Below are 20303 nucleotides of genomic sequence, written 5' to 3'. Positions count from 1 at the left end.
TCTCTCTCTCTCTCTCTCTCTCTCTCTCTCTCTCTCTCTCTCTCTCTTCTTTTTGGGCATATGTTTTACCCGAATCTTTCATCTTCCCTACCACTCAAGCCTGCCTGCCAGGGGCAGACACTAGATAATTTATTTTTCATTGCTCATTTTGAATATCATGAGAGTTCACACGCTTCTGGAATTTTTTTTTAAATGCTATTTTCATTTATTTTATTTTATTTTTTTAATTAGTTTATTTTTAATTAGAGAGTCATCGTGAGGGTACAGTTACAGATCCATACATCTTTATGCTAATGCTTCCCCCATACAAAGTTCAATAACCCATCCCTTCACCAGTGCCCATTCTCCACCACCCGTAAACCCAACATCCCTCCCCCCCTCCCCAGGCCCGGCTCCCCATTTACACTGTAAACGGCTGGTTGCAGAGACATCTCTATAGTGCACTAATTCATTTGGGGATTCACTTAGGAGTCCCTGGAGCAGGGCTGTTGGTGCACTAAGATGGTGCCTGGCAGAAGCTTGTGGGCAGGACAGCCAAGTCACGGAGCCGGAGGGGAGGCGGGCAGCATTCAGCACCTCTGCCTCAATGCAGCTTGGAGATTTAATCCTGGAATCTGCTTACCTGGGCCTTGCTTGAAGAAGTTCTTGGTCACTGGGATTCCATCTGGAGTAGGTGGGGAGACTGCATCTGCTCCTTCTAGGGTGCCCTGGTGAAATTGGCTCAGTATGGGCCCAGAGGAATCTCTGGTGTTGTGTTGCCATCTGGGACTTGCTACTACGTCACTGAAGATCTTCATGCCTCAGTTTCCATGTACAAAGGGCCAAAGGTAATATAATGGGAGAAATTATCCACATACTTGACTGAGAATGATGAGATGGAAGGGGGTGAGCCTTTGGGAGAAAGAGGGGTACACTGGAGATGATAGTTGAGGTAATGGAATTCTACCCATGAAAAAGCATTATCAATAGTACTGTAAACATTATTTTTAAAATTTAGAATAATTTGGAATAATACCTAAGACATATCCAAAAACAGTAACAATAAGTCTCTCAAGGAGAGATGTTACTGGTGCCCGCTCAAACAAACCGATGAGTAACGGGATGACAGTGACAGTGACCTAAGATTATTGTGATACTGAATTTTGCCTATACATAACCCCCAAACCTTATAAATATTAGAGAATTACAATTACAATATAATACAAATATTAGAGAATTAAAAATACAATAATTACAATTACAATAATTATAATTACAAAGAATTAGAGAAGTACAATATAAAACACATTTTCTTTTATATTAGCAGGAAAATCAGAGAAAAACCCTTCATGAAAAATGAAGACTGAGAGAAAATTGTTTACATAAAATCTTTACTTTCAACAATTAGCAGAAAATGGGCTAGGTGGTGCTCAGAGCTTCCTCCTGGCTCTGTATTCTGGGATCATTCCTGGTGGTGCTTGGGGGACCATATGTGATGTCAAAAATTGAACTAGGGTTGGTGGCTCACAAGGCAAGTACACTAACAATTATACTAAAGCTCTGGCCCTACATGATTAATATATACTTATAATATAAATTTATATAATATTAAACAGTTACAGATATATACTTATATATGCATTTGAGACCAAGTAATAATATCTACTTGGTCTCTATTTGCCAATAAAGTGCTTGTCAATAAAATACTCTACTTGTCAATAAATCTACTTGTCAATAAAATATTGACATCTATTTTATTTGTAAAATACTAAATGCATTTTTTTTCTGTTCGAGAATGACAATAATTTTTATTTACAGTTAAGATTTCAGTAGAGAAACTAGAGTATTATAAACAAAATAAGAGGGTCTGATGATTTTAAGAGAAGTATAAACTGCAATGAGTGATATGAGGAGTCCTTATACAGACTGGGGGATCGCTGTAAAATATCATTATGATTGTAGCAGGATTATCATTGAGGGACATTCTTGCATATTCTTAATGTTCATTCATTCTTAATTACTTAAGTTGGTTAGGTGAATTTTCATATTAGTTGAAACCCATTGAATTGTATAACTAACATGCAAATATTTCATTTTACATGTTTTTCCTTAATTTGAAAATTATTTCCTAAGCTCGGCTAATAAGGACAGCATTAGCAAGAAGATGTGCTCCTGATGTGTGGCCTTGCTGACTTTGTGCCATTCTCCAAATACCAAGTATTTTTAGCTCCTTCTGTCCTTTCTTCTAAACTTTAAATAACCCTTTACATTTTTTCTTTTGTATTTATCTCTTGTAGGTCACAATGTTGTTTTTTTTTTTTAATATAGATACCGCTCTTTCATTATCCTAAATTTTGAGATCTTTTCTCATTATCCTATTCCTATTGGTGTGAATGACAAAGTCATTTTTGTTTAACTTTGGGCAAAACATTTATTTTTATAAATTTTAATGCTACAACTCAAGATCAGTAAAATTAATCCATAATATTGTGCATCATCAAAACCAGGCACTAAAATTTTAACATCAAAAAGCAACTTACTATAATTTAGTTTAACTGATAGTAAATGATATGGATGATGGACTGGACTATACTAAAAAGCTTTACATTTTGGGAGAGGTGAGTAGAATGTCAGTATAGATAGACATCATTATATATAAACAGAATAAAAATGTTTCTGAAGGTGACAAGCCTTCTAACTTCCTTTCCTCTTCCATTTCTCTACCACCCCTCTAACTCTCTATTCTACTTTTGAATATATAAAAAGTCATGTAATTGCTTCTTGACAATTTTATTACACCTATTTCATCTCCATTCCCAAACTTTTTTTTCTCATCACTTTCAACCACTAGCTAAAATAACTGTGATGCTTTGAAAAGAGATTGTATTGCTTAATACTTTTGTACCTAAGATTGACTATTTATTTTTACTGGAAAGTACATTCATTCCCTATCACTAGTCATTACCTCATCAAGCTTTAATTGTTGACTTACTTCCTTGGAAGCCCTATTTGGCTCCTTCCCATGTATACTTCCCTTTGATGATTTCTGCTTATAACGCTTGCCATTTTATCTTCGTAACAGCTGGATTATAATCTCTTTAAAATGGAATTTTTATAATGTTATCTATCCCAAATTGTCCTGTAATTTGTAACCCAAACAAAATCTTAAGTAAATATTCAACTAAGCATTTCAGGCAAGTTTGAGGCAAGTGGAAGAGTGGAGTTGACAGAGTAAGTTGTCCTGTGAATCACAGAATGTTGAGAATACAACAAAACAAATGTAACCAAAGGATTCTGTGATTAGTCCTATAGAAAATAATATAGCAGCGATCTATAAGCTTAGGCCCTGAGGGACTTTTCATATGTGATGAACTATTGAACATCAATCTGCAGGACTGGGAAGGGAAGATGAATCAAAACAATGGTGTCCTGCGTTATTGCAGGTGGGAGAGTCTGACTAGGTGGCGGAAGTTGTCTGCAGTGGCAGAGTGCATTCAGTGAAATACGGGGCTGCAAGTGTACTCATAGCCTTGCACAAGGCCTAGACAGGAAGCTACAGGCACAGAAATTTATTTCCACCAACATTCAAGGAGTGGTCTTTAACCTTACATGGAGCAAGGCAAAGACCAAAGATAGTACCCTCTCCCCTCCCCCCTACCCCAGCTCTACTTTCAAATTGATCTACTTAGTTCCAGTTCAGTTGGGTGAAAAACAAAAGAATGTATATTATTGGGAAGCCAGTGTTTCAAACCCGAGGACTGGAACTCAGAGTGAGCCACTGGGATGTTCGTTTGAAAGGAACAATTTTGAATGTGAAGATTTCTGCTGGAGGGGTCCAGAAATAGTTGGAAATAACAGAAAAGTATCAACACTGGTTCTAGTTGGAACTGTTGAAAGTGAGCCTTAGATTCATACTCAGGTCTGCACAAACCAGACTCTTACCTATAGTGCTCAGTGTCCATTACACATAATAGAGAAGTATAGATGTCCAGCAAAATTAATGGGCAAGAAAATCATCCACAAGAGTACCCTAGCACCCACCAACTCTGTAAGCTTTCAGAATTTCAGATTGACCCTGATGGGGATGTTTAACAAACTGAAAAATACTGATGACACAGAGATGATATGAGGAAACTGTAAATAGAAGTAATAGAACTGAATAGTCTGGTAGGAGAAATTAAACAAACAAACAAACAAACAAATGAACATTGGAAGACTGAATAGCAGAGTAACTAAAACTAAAGAGTAAATTAGTGATCTTGAAGGTATCAGGAAGGAATCCATTAATATAAAATCAAAGATGGGAAAAATAATGAAGACATTGAAGAATAGGGTCTGAGAGATAGTAGAGTGTATAAGGTGCTTGCCTCCACAGCCAACCTGGATTCAATCATAGACACCACACATGGTCCTCTAAGCTTTGCCAAGAGTGGTCACAGACTGAGCCAAGAGTAAGCCTTGAGTATAGTCAGGTGTGGTCCTAAAACAAATTAACCAAGACAATAATAATAATAATAATAATAATAATAATAATATAAAGAAGATATTTATTGGATGAATTCAAGAAGAACATTATTTAAATTACAGGGGTTCCTGATGAATTAAAAAGTGAAATTGACAAAGAACAATTGGTAAAATAAAGTATAACTAAGTTATCAGATTTAAAGACCAACTCTCTTAAAGTGAAACCAATTAGGGGGACAGAGAAATGTACAAAGACAAAGATACTTGTGTCGTACGTGGCCAGCGACCATGAAATTGACGAGGACCCCAGCACTGCATAAATTTGCTAAGCAGAACCAGAAATTAACCTGATCACAAAGCCAATGGTGTGCCCTAATCCTACAACCATGAGTGGCCTTTGAACATTAGCAATAGTTTTCCTCTCCCCAAAACTGAGCCCAAACAGGAAAACCGCAAAGTCCATCACAACGACCAAGACTAGGATTGACATTTAGTCCTGAGAGCAACAAAAGTAAAGAAGGATCTCACATCAAATTCACAGCTTATCTATAAAGTAAAATCTTCAGGATTTTACTTTATATTTTACTTTACTTTACTAAAATCCTGAATATTTTACTTTAAAGGCCAGAAGAAAAGGGGCAATATATTTAGCAAAGGAGCTGAATAAAATAAACATCTCAAGGGGCCGGAGAGATAGCACAGCGGGTAGGGCGTTTGCCTTGCACGCGGCCGACCCGGGTTCGATCCCCGGCATCCCATATGGTCCCCCAAGCACTGCCAGGCGCAATTCCTGAGTGCAAAGCCAGAAGTAACCCCTGAGCGTCGCTGGGAGTGACCCCCCCAAAAAAAATTAAAAATTAAAAAAAATAAAATAAACATCTCAAAAAGAATACTCTGCCCACTACTATGTTATAAAACTGTGATTTTTATATATAGTATACAATTTAATATACTAGAATTTAATATTATATTTAATATACATATTAATTTACATATTAATTTATATACATAATTTAATTGACAAGCAGCAGTTAAAGAACTTTATAGTTGCAAAGCTACTTTGCAATAAGCATCACATAGTATTCTTTAAAATATAGAACACGTTTTCTGGGCCGTAGTGATAGCACAGAGGATAATATGCATGCCTTGCTCATGTCCTGCATGGGTTCTGGCCCTAGCATTCCCAAATAGTTCCCTGAGCACTTTGAGGAGTGATCACTGAGTGCAGAGCCAGGAATAAGTTCTGAGGAGCAGTTGTTGTGGCCCCAAACCAAAAACCAAAACAAGATCAAAAAATTCAGTCACCAATAATTTCTCCAAAGTGCTATAAAGCTTTATCTCAATATTATGCTTAATATAAATGACCTGGGCCACAGTAAAAAGTACAGAATAGCCTGATTGATCAAAAACTGAACCCAACATCTGTCACCAACAAGATACATAAATGAATAGTAATTAAAAGCACAGGCTCTTGGAAAAAGCTCCAAAAATAATATTAACGGTGAATAATTGCCTAAAAATTGCTGGAACACCCATACTATGTCAAAAAGCATGAAGCTCAAATTAAAATACATTTTAAAAGACATGAATGTTCATTATTTAATTATCAAGGAATCTATATATCAAGAAGACTTCCACTCATAAATATATATGTTCCTAATATAGAACCATGAGAATTTATAAAGTACCTGCTAGTAGACCTGAGGAAAGATATCGACAGCCACACAGTAGTAGGAGGAGATTGTAGCACCCCTCTCTCACCACAAGATAAATCAACTAGGCAAAAAGTCAATAAGGGAACATTGGCCCTAAAGGAAGAAATGAAAGAGATGGGTTAGTAGACATGTATGTAGTTCTCCTCTCTCAAAATGTCAATTATACATCTTTAATGAACACAGAACATTCTCCAAATTAGGCTACATGCAGAGACACAAACTGATTCTGCTGGAGATGCAGCAATAGTTGGAAATAACAGAAAAGCAGCAACACGGATTATTTTTTTCCATCTTTGATTTTTATGTTGATAGATTCCTTCCTGATATCTTCAAGCTCACTAATTTATTCTTTAGTTTTTGTTACTCTGCTATGCAGTCTTACAATTTTTTTTTTAATTCACCTACCAGACTATTTTTAAAACCAAGTATAGGGAGGCAAGAGAGATTATACAGGTATTCAGGTATTTACTTTGTACATGTCTGACCCCAGTTCAATCCTGAGACTGTATATATTCCCTGGGACATCATCAGGAGTGTTTTCTGAGCACAGCTGGGTGTGACCCAAATGCAAGCAAACGAAAATCTAGAAGACAAAAATCATATAGACAATCTTCTCAGACCATGACAAATTATAAGTGGAAAATAATTACACATAAAGCCAGGAAAAGCTCAGATACTTGGAAACTAAACAAATTACTACTGAATAAACAGTGAGTCAAAGAGGAAATAAAAGAAGTCAAAAGATTGCTGGAAACAAGTGAAAATGAAGACATGAGTTATAGAACATATGGTACACAGTAAGCTTGTTTTAAGAGGAAAAAAAGTAGAAATTCAAACATTCTTTAGGAAATAAGGAAAGACCTAAATAAGTAACCTAACTATACATCTGAAGTTACCAGTAGAATATCACAAATTCAGTCTGAAGCAAGTAGAAGGAGGGAAAGAATAAAACTCAGAATGGAAAATAAAATCAAAACTAAGAAACAATACAAAAGATCAACAATACCAAGAACTTAAAGAAAAAGTATTAAAAAATTGACAAATCACTAGCTTACCTTAGAAAGAACTAAAACTAGAAAACTAATAAATCAGAACATGAATGGGGAATAGTTACTATACATACTATAGAAATATAACAGGTCAACTGAAATTTGGATGAAATTGAAGATGCTATAAATAATAAATAAAATGAATATATTTTTGGAATCCTTTAACCTCCCAAGATAAGTAAGAGGAATCAGTACACCTGAACATGCATACAGATGTGTGAGCAGCTAATCTCGGACAAAGAATCCAGGTATCAAGTGAAGCAGAGAAAGCATTTTTAACAAATGGTGTTGGAGAAACTATTTATTCATATTTGTGGCAAAGAAAGTGAACTTAGATCATTTGTTCATAGGACATGAGTTAATTTAAAATTAATTAAAGAAAAAAGTGTTAAGATTCATAAATTATATAGTACACACAGAACTATATATGATATGACTAGAGCCAAACATACATGAATTGTCTACATCAAGAAACTTCTGCACAGTCAAAGAAATGATGACTAGAATAAAAAGATCCATATATGAGAAGAAAATATTTACAACACATATGACAAGGGGATAATATCTGAGATATATAGCACAATAGTAAAAATTTATACTAAAAGCAAAAATCTCATCAAAAATTGGAGAGATGAACTGAAGAGATGCTTCCTCAAAGAAGACATACAGATGGTGAATGGGTATTTTAAAAACTGTTTTGAGCATATCAATCAGTGAGATTGGCACATATCCAAAAGAGTAGAAGCTCCTAAATCTAGTGGGAGTGTGAGGGAAAGGAAACTTCATTTACTGTTGGTGGAAATGCTTTATCTCTTATGGAGACTTCTCAAAAAATTTAGAATCTTATTCCACAGGCCATCCAAATCCCACATCTTGGCTTCTACTTTAAGGACTGTGCCCCACCCTTAATTATTTTAAAAGATATTTGCAGTATCCTGTTTATTGCAGTACTATTTTATAGGTAAAATTTGCAAACAACCAAGAACCCAAGAATAGATGAGTTGTGAAAAGCAAAAACATAAAATCAGAATCGTGTGATAGATAGATATAGACAGAGATAGGTAGATAGATAGATTCACACAATGGAATACTATTTAGCTATAAGAAAAGGTAAATCCATGTAATGTGCTGCTTTGTAGATAGAAGTAGAGTATAGCAGTCTGAGTGAAGTCATAAAGAAGAAGAGAGACAACTGCAGAAAGATTGTTGTCTTATGAGCAATCTAAAGAAACATAACAAAGGAATTAATAACAAATGCCCAACAGTTACAGACACAGATGAATCAACCTCTTCAACTGAGTTTGCCAACGGTGTGAGGTCAGGGTTGGAGTGTGCCTTAAGGCATTAGTGGAGAGATTCTGACACTCTAGAGGTAGGTGTGGTGTTTGAACATTGTGTACTTGAATTTCTATTATTGACAGTATTGTAAATTATGGTGATTAAACAAAACTAAAATAATAGTTATATGAGAAATACTTAAAAACCTAATGACCTAACCAAGCTTCTTTGTTAATTTGAAATGCTTGCGATGCATGCATTCATACTTATGTGTGTGTGTGTGTGTATGTGTGTTTTATTCTGTTCTGTTTTATTTGGGGGGGCTTGTCCCTTTATCTATACACATATGTGTAATCGAGAAAACAATTTAAAATATGGAAGATGATGTAAGTGGTTTTTGTTTTCAGTTGAACATATTTGTCTTCTATTTTCATAGGATTAATTCTTTTTTCTTTTTTTCTTTTTTAATTTTTTACTTTTTTTGTAGTGAGTAACAGTGAGGGTACAGTTACAGATTCACACCTTTTTGTGCTTGTTTTTCCCTCATGCAATGTTCAAGAGCCCATCCCTCCACCAGTGTCCATTCTCCACCACCAATGAAGCCAGTATCCCTCCCCCCCAACCCATCCTCCCCACCCCACCCTGCCTCTGTGGCGGGGCATTCCAATTTGTTCTCTCTCCTTTTGGGTTTTGTGGTTTGCAGTAGGGGCACTGATTGGCCATCGTGTTCAGTCTCTAGTCTAATTTCAACATGCATTTCATAGGATTAATTCTTAATAATGATTTTCTGTATACTGAAATGTAAAAAGTCACGAAATACTGAGTTGCTTTACATCACAAACCACATTTGCTTCTTTTTAAAAAGAGAGAGTAAAAAGACTAGCGAAGATTATTTTAATAAGTTGATATTTTTCCTTTTCTTTTTTTTTTTTGCTCAGTTACTTGTGTGCAAATCTCTTTTTTACATGATGAGGATAATAGGTAGGTTTGGGTAGGGACTGCATCTAAATTATGGGTTGGTTTGCTTAGGAGAAGTTCTGTAACTGGGACTGCTTCCAAAAGTACTTCACTGTAGCTTCACAGAATTTTCTCAACTGTTTTATTTGTTCCTTCTCCACACCTCTTCCCTGGTGCACAGAGGCACATCTGTCTGTTTTCTGCCTTATCAAGCATGCATCTACATCTGCGAGGAAAACTCCACTTCCTTAGCTAAAAACCTGTATCTGATTGTGGTAATAAAGCCCCACTTCCTCAGTTCAAAACGTACATCAGACAAGACCAATTACTTCAAATGACTCATAGTAACAGGCAAAGCAATAGTCGTCTTTTCAAAGCCTTTGAACTTCACCAGCTTCAAAGGTGTACTAAAATGTGGTTATGAGGCGATTGTCTAAAATTGCCAAATTACCAGTTTCCAAGCTTTGACATTTGTTATTTTGCATAACTAGACAAAAAATAAAATCAGTAAGATTACTTACCAGGAGGAAAGAGTCAAAAAAAAAAAAAAAAAGAGAAGGAAGGGCCAGACCAGGACATAAACAGTAGCTTTGTCATCAGTGAGGCCTGTGTTTGTGATATCTCTTCTTAAACAGAAACAAAAGAGAGCAAAAATATTGGAGGAATCGGGTAGGGTACTACGTTCTATAAACAGTTATGTGTATTCCTATCCAGGTTCTAAATACATGAAAACATATCCCTTGGGATATGATTTATACCTATCCTTTCATGGAACGGGAACCTGTGCTCTTCCAAGGTACTGCCTGCCTGATACTTTCAATTCTGGCAAAGAATTTCTTGATGCCTACTTATGTTTTCAGTATGTCAAGAGTAGCAACAGTAAATCAGAACTCATGACTGCCTGCTAAGTGTTGTGGAAGATGAATTTGTGGCCAGGCCTGCTTTTGTCCTTTCTCAAGGGAAATGTTTTCTCTATATTTCTAGAAATGTATACATATGTGTATATATATGTATGCATTTCTAAAAATATGTATACATATGTGTATATATGCATATGTATATATATATGTATATACAAATAGCTTTGCATTCAACTGGATGACAATGGTCAGCTTCTATCATAGTTTTGACATTTATAAAATAAAAATGATGCAATTGGGAGAGTGTGAGCATTAAATATGCCAATTAGAAAGCATTTTAAATAGTACCTATAATGCCTTAGATGTGTTCAATCATAATCATGGAAAATAAGATGGAATTTTATGTATTTAATTGACTTTTTGGCATTTGATTAAAGTCCAGTGATGTTTTTTTTTCTTTTTGGGTCACACCCAGCAATGCACAGGGGTCACTCCTGGCTCTGCACTCAGGAATTACTCCTGGCGGTGCTCAGGGGACCATATGGGATGCTGAGAATTGAACCCAGGTTGGCCGAGAGCAAGGCAAACACCCTACCCGCTGTGCTATTACTCCAGCCCCAGTGATTTATTTTTTAAGTGAGAAAAACTGCTGAAGAAAATTTTGAAGCCCACTCACTGAGTCAAAGCAGAAGCTGTTGAGTCCAAAGCAGAAGCTTTAATATCCATATTTAAATTTAGCACATACCCTGTAAATAAGTGTGTGGAGTCAAGTTTTATCTCGTTCACTTTCTGTTATCCAGCTCCTATACAGGAAATGGAGTGTATTTAATATTGATGACTCTGTGTGTGTCATTTAATAGTCTCTATTGATTGGATTTCATCAGAGTGCGGGGCTGGGACAGAGCTTTGATTAGAGTGTAAAGATTCTTGGCCGCTTTCTTTTACCTGACACCATATCAATGTACCTTCTGGTGTGATATCACTTTCATAATCAATATCTGAAAAAGCCCTGCATGAAGACATCCAGGAAAAGATAGGGCAGAGCCTTGGTCTCCTCACACACAAATTAAACTGCACCAAGCGAAAAACAGTCTATAGTATGTTTTAGAACAGGATAGAGAAAGGAGAGAGAGAGAGAGAGAGAGAGAGAGAGAGAGAGAGAGAGAGAGAGAGAGAGAAAGAAGACATGAAGGAGTCTCCATAGATTTCCTGTGCAATTTGTAATTTGTGAATCATTTTTTATTTAAGAGTCAAAATCTCTCTTTTAATTTTGGTTGACATTTGAGAATGGGCCATTTTTATTAGTGAAATTTTGCAGTTCCACTTTAGTGTTTCCCTCCCCTCACACACCCCAGAATAATAATAGTTTATAAATATATTATTTCGGCAAATTGATATATTAAATAAACTACTTTTGCCCAGATACATTTTGTATGGGTTTTACTACTGTGAAATGTCCACTGGGCCTCCTGCACTAATCTTCCACTGAGTCAAAGTTTATTTTTCTATTTGCAAAATTTGTTTTATTATGAATTCACAGAGTGGTGTGGCTCCAGATTCAAGTAATACTCACAAAGTATCATTAAACAGCAAAAGTGTCTCTTTCAACTAAGTTCATGGGGTTTGTGGTGGTGTCTTAATGTTGATTGGGAAAGAGGCTGGGATAAAATGCTTATTTATCTCTCTCCTCTGAAACATGGAATTTTCTCAGAGGTCAGTTGCTGGGTTCTTGGTCAGGGTTGAACTGAAACTCCTGGAACTGGCTGAGGCAATTTCAACAATTACAGACTATTTTAAGCAAGAAACCCTTGAGGCTCTGGACTAATGGTTTTTGTTATGTAAAATACAAACTTCCCAGAAACCAATTTACCTGGCATTGACATATTCAGCATTATATCCTCTACTGGTAGATTTCTGCTTTAGCAAGATCTTTTTCTGGGAGGTATGGGGCCTGAAGGACTTTTCTTTTTATTGTATGGTTTAGGGGCCACACATGATGCTGCTTCGGGTTTGATCTAGGCTCTGTACTCAGGGATCACTCCTGACCAGGCTCTGCAGGCCATCCGTGCCAGACACCAAACCAAAGTGACTGCAAGACAAGCACTCTATCCACTATACTCGCTCTTTGGCTACTGAAACAGGATTTTGATTAATAGGGGAATATCTAGACTTTTCCTGTTGAGCCTTTTATCCATGCTTCATTGTTTTCTCCTTTAGCTTACTATCTGTTCTTGCCCTAATGTTCAGTATTTTACAAAACTGACTTGTCTTGTAGAGCCAGAGTGGATATAGTATTTAACTTTCACACAGTTGACTTCCGTTTGATCCCTAGCTCATCATAGAAAAGAAAGGGAGGGAGGGAGGGACGGAGGGAGGGATGGAGGGAGGGACGGAGGAAGGAAGAAAGGAAGGAAGGAAGGAAGGAAGGAAGGAAGGAAGGAAGGAAGGAAGGAAGGAAGGAAGGAAGGAAGGAAGGAAGGAAGAGACGAAGGAAGGAAAAGAGATTAAATAACTTGGGTTATAGGTTCAATTCCAAAGCTATCCAATAGCAAAGTCTTCTATATATTTTTTTCCTTTTGTGTCACAACTGGCAATGCACAGGGGTTACTCCAGGCTTTGAACTCAGGAATTACTCCTGTAGCTGCTCAGGGAACCCTATGAAATGCTGGGAATTGAACCTGGGTCAGCTGTGGACAGGCAAATGCCCTACCCGCTGTACTATTGCTCCAGCCCCGTAAAATCTTCTATTATCCCTCAATCACAAATTATCTTTTTTTTTGAAACACCCTAGCAACCAACAAAGTACCCCTGGTCCTCTACCACTATCTCAATATTTCTTACAGCCTGGCTTCTTTCTCCATCCTTCCCTGCATTGGCTCTATATTCTAATGGCCAGAATTTGTCTTTGGTTAGTATTCTCTATTCACTTATTATGATTATATATTATCTCACTCATCCATGATATATAGAGAAGCATTTTGTCGTTACTCTTCTGTATGCCTCTTCATACTAACACCTAGAACTATGCGATTTTATTCACATATGGACCATCCTGTTGTACATGTGAGGTTTAGAAACACATTCATGATGTTTAAATTTTTTTAGGTTTCCTTTCTATTCTGTAGGTGTCTACTGACAGCTTAGTAAGGGTGAGCCTGCACAGATAGACCTCATGAGCTGAGCTTCTTAGCTAGAAGCAACATTGGGGAACTAAAGAAATCCATGCAGCTGGGGATATAGCTGTCATCCTCAGTGACCAATTGAGACACCTGCAAACTCTACAGAAAGGCACTCACATCTTTGCAAGTGGAGTGCTTCAAGTAAGAGGTATGTGGAGAGCCAGTCATTACATTTTTCTTCATAGGTACATTGAATATTGCCTGGATTAGAGTAAACATGTCTCCTAGAGGATGAATAGCCTCTGAGAAAAGATTTTTGAAAATAAAAACTTACCCAAATATTTTAAACTTTATTTATATTTTTGGTTTTTGGCAGGGGCTATATGCAATGATACTCAGGGGTTAACTCGTGATCCAGTACTCAGGGATTGTTCCTGGTTGTTCTTGAGGTACTTTGTAGTATAAGAAATCAAACCTTCACCACAAACATACAAAACTCAAGCTACAGAGCCATGAGCCACTCTCCAAACCATGTTCCATATGTTTAGAGTTGAACTTTTTCCCTCAGATAATCTTCTAAGAGTCAAAATCCTTTCCCTCTCATTGGAAACTTTGGCATTGTGTAAGAAGGAAATACTTAGCTTTAAGGTTCTCATACACCAATCTCTGTTTCAGTCTCTTCATGTTTCTCGGTGTAAGACTCTGTAGCATTGCAGGCTACCAACAAGTGATGAATAAGAAGGTAACTGTACATTAGTAGCAATGAGGTTCTACATATGAAGCTTGTATTATATGCAAGCCACAGGGCTTGGGGATTGTTTTTACTTTTATCTTTATTTTCACTAAGAGATGAAAACTTTGTATTTTCTGATGAATAATGCTTTTTACTTTTTATATAAGTAAATGGCCTATTAGGAAGAAAGTAAGCGCATAGTTGTACTGAAAACAGAATAGTGTGGTTTGTGAGAAGTTTATTACCCGACTAAATTAATTTATGTAGAAGAAACTTTAAAAAGTGTATATTTAAATAGTACATATCTTAATTCAAGTTTTTGGAAAAATGTGAAGTTTTGGATCTGTGACCAGTTTGAGGCTAGTGATAAAGGTTGAATTTTTAGCTTATTTCTTGAAAGAAAAATGAGAAGTGTGTAGTATGTTGCAAAGAATAATCCCGAGTTGGCATGAGCAGAGAAGGTAGGATTTGCTTGCTTCTTTGAACATTAGTTCATATCCTTCGTGTTCATTATACTGTAGACCATTAAGCTATTTTATGGGCAAGGGAGAAGTTCAAGTACAGCACAACTTGCCAAAAGGATTATGAAGTTCATTTTGATTGATCAATAATTAACTGTACCTTGTGAAATTACAGGCTTGACTAACTGTGGAACGTATTGTAGTGAATAGCCCAAGCTGCCAGAAAGAACAGAGAAGGCAGAAGAAAAAGTCATGCAAACCAAAACATCTGTCCCATTTATTCTGCAAGAAGTAGTAACCAAGATCTTGCTTTTGTCTTCTCTTAAGTGCAAACAGCCTACAGGAAGGTTTGGATTGATATGGAGCACTACATAAGATGTTTACTTATAATTATTTCTAGCACTTTTTGAAGCTCAGGGATAAAACAGTTCCAATTATTCATCAAGCTCTTGGAACTCAGAGCCCTCTGTAATAGGGATTTAGCAGAACAACAAATAGCACACAAGGATACAGATGAAAGGAAGGAATGTGAGGGATTATTACCATAAAAAAGCAAATGACTGATAGACTTACAATACTAGGAGTTAGAGAGATAGGAAAATAATGCTAATTGATAAATATGTAGCTGATTGGCATTAATTTAAATTATGTCATGAAATGAATAATACATATTATTTTAGTTTTAAGGGAATAGATATTAAACAAATAAATCTAACTGGCTATATATGTATGTGTATACAATATAAAACATGCACACATATATATATATATATAAATTTGGAAAGATTTTATTGTTTCATTGGCTCTCTTGGATAAGTTCCCTACATTAATTGTAATATTGACAGTTACAATTTTAAAATATACATTACAGTTACCTTTACACATACTTAAAAGTTTCATTTTATCCAAAATACCTAGTTATGTGTAATACTGACTTTTGATTTTCACCACATAGTTTTAATTAGGTTCTAAGTGCTGTATAACATGAAAATAAGTTACAAATCTAAAATAGAGTAGGATTATATCTTTTTATTCCTGTTCTATAATTGATCTACGTAATTTTCTTTCTTAACATGTAGAAAACCTAAATTTTCTTTATATAACAGAAAATTTAACATAAACATGCTGACAGTACTTTTATCTATTTTTTTGATATTTTTGGATCTCAAAATTTCCTTGTAACCACATATAGCTAAGAAATTCTTTCCATAATATCTCTATTTTCAATTTTGATTTGGTGTTTTCCTTATGATGCATATGCCTAGTGATGCATAGGACTTTTTCCCCCAAAACCCAGTGTTATGATTTTACTTCTGACTCTGCTCACAAGACCATATGTAGAGCCTGAGATTGAACCAGAATCTACTATAACCAAGGCAGCTCTTTCATCCCTGTATTATCTCTCTGGCTCTCAACAGTATCTTTGAGAAACAATTTTACTTTCACAAAAACATACTGAATTAAAGTTTCTTTCAGTTACCTCTGATTAGATGAAATATTTTCTGGTTAAAAAAAGTTACTGAAGAAATCTTATCTAAATGTCAAAAAGAGATCTCGAGGTCTTCTATTGTTCAAAAGTATGAGAACCTGTCTCTTCATTGTGGCAACATCAGTAATACTAAGGCCAATAAACTGTACAAGTCCTAGCATCTTCTTCATAGGATAGAGAGATGTTCAATGATTATTCACTAGGCTGATAGTCTTAAAGGAATGTTTAATTTCATTGCATTATTTTCTCTAAACCATGGATATGTATGCAGATGTGTGTATATGGTATAAACACATTTAGAATATAGATGTTAAATATATGTGTATACATGTTTAGTTTGAGGCAAAATAGAATAATTGCTGCCACAGTAAAACATTTGAGATATATGATTGCAGGATGGAATAAAATGCATAACTTTCACTATTTAGTGATGTTATATTCAGAAGATTAGAACATTCAATTTTCTGTTTATAAAAGCACAAATTTATAAATTCAGAACATATAACATTGATGCAATATTAAAATATATTGACTCTACATGACTAGTTATAATTCCCAGAACTGTAACTCCTTTTACTCCTTCTGGTCACTTTGTATAGAGAAGTATAGAAGATAAGGTGCTATAAGCTCCAGAAGAAGTGAGATTCCTAGAATCCTTGACTGATAAGGAATGCAGGTGTACATAAAGGATTAAAACTTACTTTTTTCAGTTTGTTTTAGCAGAAAATGCATTTGCAGAGGGGGAAAATGATGGAAATGAGTTGGGCATATCTCTCCTGAAGTTGAAAATAAAAAAATATATCAATTTTCTTGGGCTTTTGTACCTTATTTACTGATAATACAATAAAATAAATACCACACTAAAGTTTTTGTTTATTATGATTTAAAGTAAAGTAAATGTTTTATGGACAGGATTTAGTTATATTTATGACTGTACATCATTCTTAGAAATGAATATTTCCTTATTTTGCTCCTATGCTAACCAAATCTGTAGCATGTAACTTTAAAAATGAAATACAGCTTGTGTTCATGGTGACAGTCAATAACACTACAGCATAATAATCAATTGCTATTTGCAGCAGCGGGACTAGCAGTGGGGGCAGATCAGTGCAAATTACTGTCACTGTGTGTTGTCATGTCTGCAACCAGCCTGTAGACCCTAAGACAAATGACTCCCTATTCAATGGAACATGACAGTACTTAGTCATACCTGAACCACAGCAATGCAATACGGGCTGGCATCAAATGTAACAGCAAAGTGAGTATCAATCTAAAACACTGATGTGTTAGAAAAATAAATTAATCCAGCTAAGAGTTCTGTTGCTGAGATTCAAAGTAAATGCTCCTACTTTTTTTTCTATGATCAGGAAATACATGGATTATAGGTATCTGGGGATCTACAAAAAGGTTAGATGGCTTTTAAGTGAACACCCAAGAAGTCTGTGCTATACTTTATTCCCACACAGCATAGAGGACACTAACATTGAAAGATGAATGTAAATCACTTACTTAGGCCAATTCTAAGGACACATTTAAATGATAATATATTTTCTATACATATAAGAAAAAATGAAAAGGAAAATTCATGTTAAAAAAAAACAAGTCATGTTCAAAAAGGTGATTAATAATTGATTTACCTTTTAAGCTTTCCTATTTTAAAAAATTATTTCAATCAAAGAAAGAAACTTCTAATCAATTTTGGGAAATGCATCTTTTAGCAAATCAAGCAAATAATTTTTAAGCTAGATTTATTCATTGACCTTTGTCTCTTTGACGAATTAGGCCAGATTGCCTTCTCTTTACAGGCAGGTAACACAAAGAGAAAGGGAAAAGATAAGAAGTGGTACATTCAAATGCACACATGTTTATATTCACAGAAACCAAGAAAAAAATGATGGCATATTAATACTTCCATTTCTGACACTTTCAAGTAGTTAATTAAGTCTGCAGAGAGGTATGTCAACTCATTCAAATGAAAAATGCTTCAAATGTTGCCTTAAACAAGATCAGCGGAGGCTACATGATTTACTGGGCCCTCTGATGAATAAATCTGTGGTGTCCCTTGCTTGAAATAATTAAGAATTTTCAAACTCACAGCAACATACCTTAAAACCAAATGTGGGGCTTTTCTAAAAATGGTCCCCTTTTGCTGCTCGGATCATATATTCATCATGCCAATCCTCTATGGGATGTTTTGTTTTTCTAGCTTCAATCTTGTCACAAACTCTAGTCTAGCTTGGTTTATGTTATGTAATCAACTCTTGACAAATTGATCTCTAAAACAAGGCTTGCAGATTTCCTGAAGGCTGACGTTGGCTCAGACATATTTTGTTTCACCTGATAGGTGAGCAGTATTGGTCAGAATGAGCGACAGTTGATCCCTATCAGTGGGACTTAATCACTCACTTCCTATTGTTTCCTCTTTGTTAAATGAACCATTTTTTTTGTCCATATATTGCCCACTTAGTCCTCTTGATATTTGACTTCTCCACATATAAAATGGTATTAATCTTTAGTCAACATTCTGTATTCCTAATAGGAGAGTAAGTAATAGAAAGGAGCATCTCTCGTGTAAAGCTAGATGGCAGGGATGAAATGGATAGCCTAAAAAAGATGTTCAGGAAAATACTGCAGTAAATTGATACCTCCTTTATTAAAAACATCTTCAGAAGAGCTAATAGCCCTTTCTCTTCATGCCTACTTCATAGCTTATCTAGATGGAACCAAGCTCAAAAAAAAAAAAAAAAGAATAACTTCAAAAGGAAATGGAAGTTCTCCGGAGGATAAGCCTGGCACAAGGCCTGAGTTCCTTCCCCAGCAAACTTCACCTTCCCCAGTTCCACCCCTAGCCCCACCCCATAGAAAAGCCCTGTTACTTTCCAGCACTGCAAGGAGGTCCTGGCAGCTCCCAAATATACAGAATTAAGAGTAAGAAAACTGCAGTGAAGATCCTGAACACATAATTGTCAACTCCACACTGCCAGGTCAAAAATTACTGGTAAAGATCCGCAAACACGTGAGAATTTCAAGGAAACTCAGTATCTCCAAATATTCCGCTCACTCATATGATAGGTGTTTTAAAAATCTGAAATCACATTGAAACCAAATAAAAGACACCACAGGTGGAGATAGAAACACTGCACAGTGAAAAGGAAATTAAAAGTCCTTAGGAAAAGAAAAACTAATCAGGCTGGAGAAATAGTATAACAGATTTGACGTTTGCCCTTGCAAGCGACTGACACAGGTTCAATCTGTGGCACATCATATGGTACCTTGAGCATTGCCTGGAGTGATTCCTAAGTGCCATATCAAGAGTAACCCCTGAGCACCTGAGCACTGCCAGGTGTGGCCCAAAACCAAAAAAAGAAAGAAAAGAAAGAAAGAAAAAGAAAAATCTGACTAATAAAAAGCAATAACTTTCTTTCTAAGGAAAATGTCATTATATATAAGATATATATATTATATATATATATAATGTGACCATTTACTGTTAAATATTGTTCAATATACTGGCAATAAATTGTAGTTGTACAAAAGATCAAATTACCTGAAAAGTAGAATACATATGATTTTCGTCTGAATTAAATATAGTGGTGCTCTTATTAATAGTTCAGCTCTTTCAGGGTCAGGGTAATGAAACCTGTTATTGTTACTGTTTTTCTCATATAGAATATGCCACGGGTAGCTTGCCAGAATCTGCCTCGTAGGCAGGATACTCTCTGTAGCTTTATATATATATATATATATACATATATATATATATACAATTTTATGGAAAATGGGTAGGGAGTGTCTTATGATATGTTGCGGTCCAGGAATATGTTCACTCATGTGTGAGGCTCAGCCTGCGCATGTGGAAAGCAGACTGGAGTATGGTGGTGGTTGGGTAGGGAGGTCAGGTGCTGGGGCTGGGTGCCTTGGGGCAGGAAGGGCTCTCACCCACCCCGAGTGAAAACAGCCTGGCATGGAGTCCAGTGGAATGGTCATGGGAGCCTCATTTTATGCTCCCTTCTGGAAGAAGCAGCCATGAGTTCTGGAGGGTGGCCGATGAGGAGATTATCTGGTGTCAGCAGGAGGTGGCTTATGGACGTGATCCCTGGGTCACTGGAAACTGGGGGAAGCAGGCAGAGGATCTCTTCTCCCGGGTACCCTTGAACCCTGACTCCAAGATCGAAAAGATCTGCATTACCTGGCTTCTG

This window comes from Sorex araneus, chromosome 1, assembly GCF_027595985.1.
Source record: "Sorex araneus isolate mSorAra2 chromosome 1, mSorAra2.pri, whole genome shotgun sequence".
Lineage (NCBI taxonomy): Eukaryota > Metazoa > Chordata > Mammalia > Eulipotyphla > Soricidae > Sorex > Sorex araneus.
The sequence above is the reverse complement of the archived record's forward strand: the minus strand, read 5'-3'. Positions refer to the sequence as shown.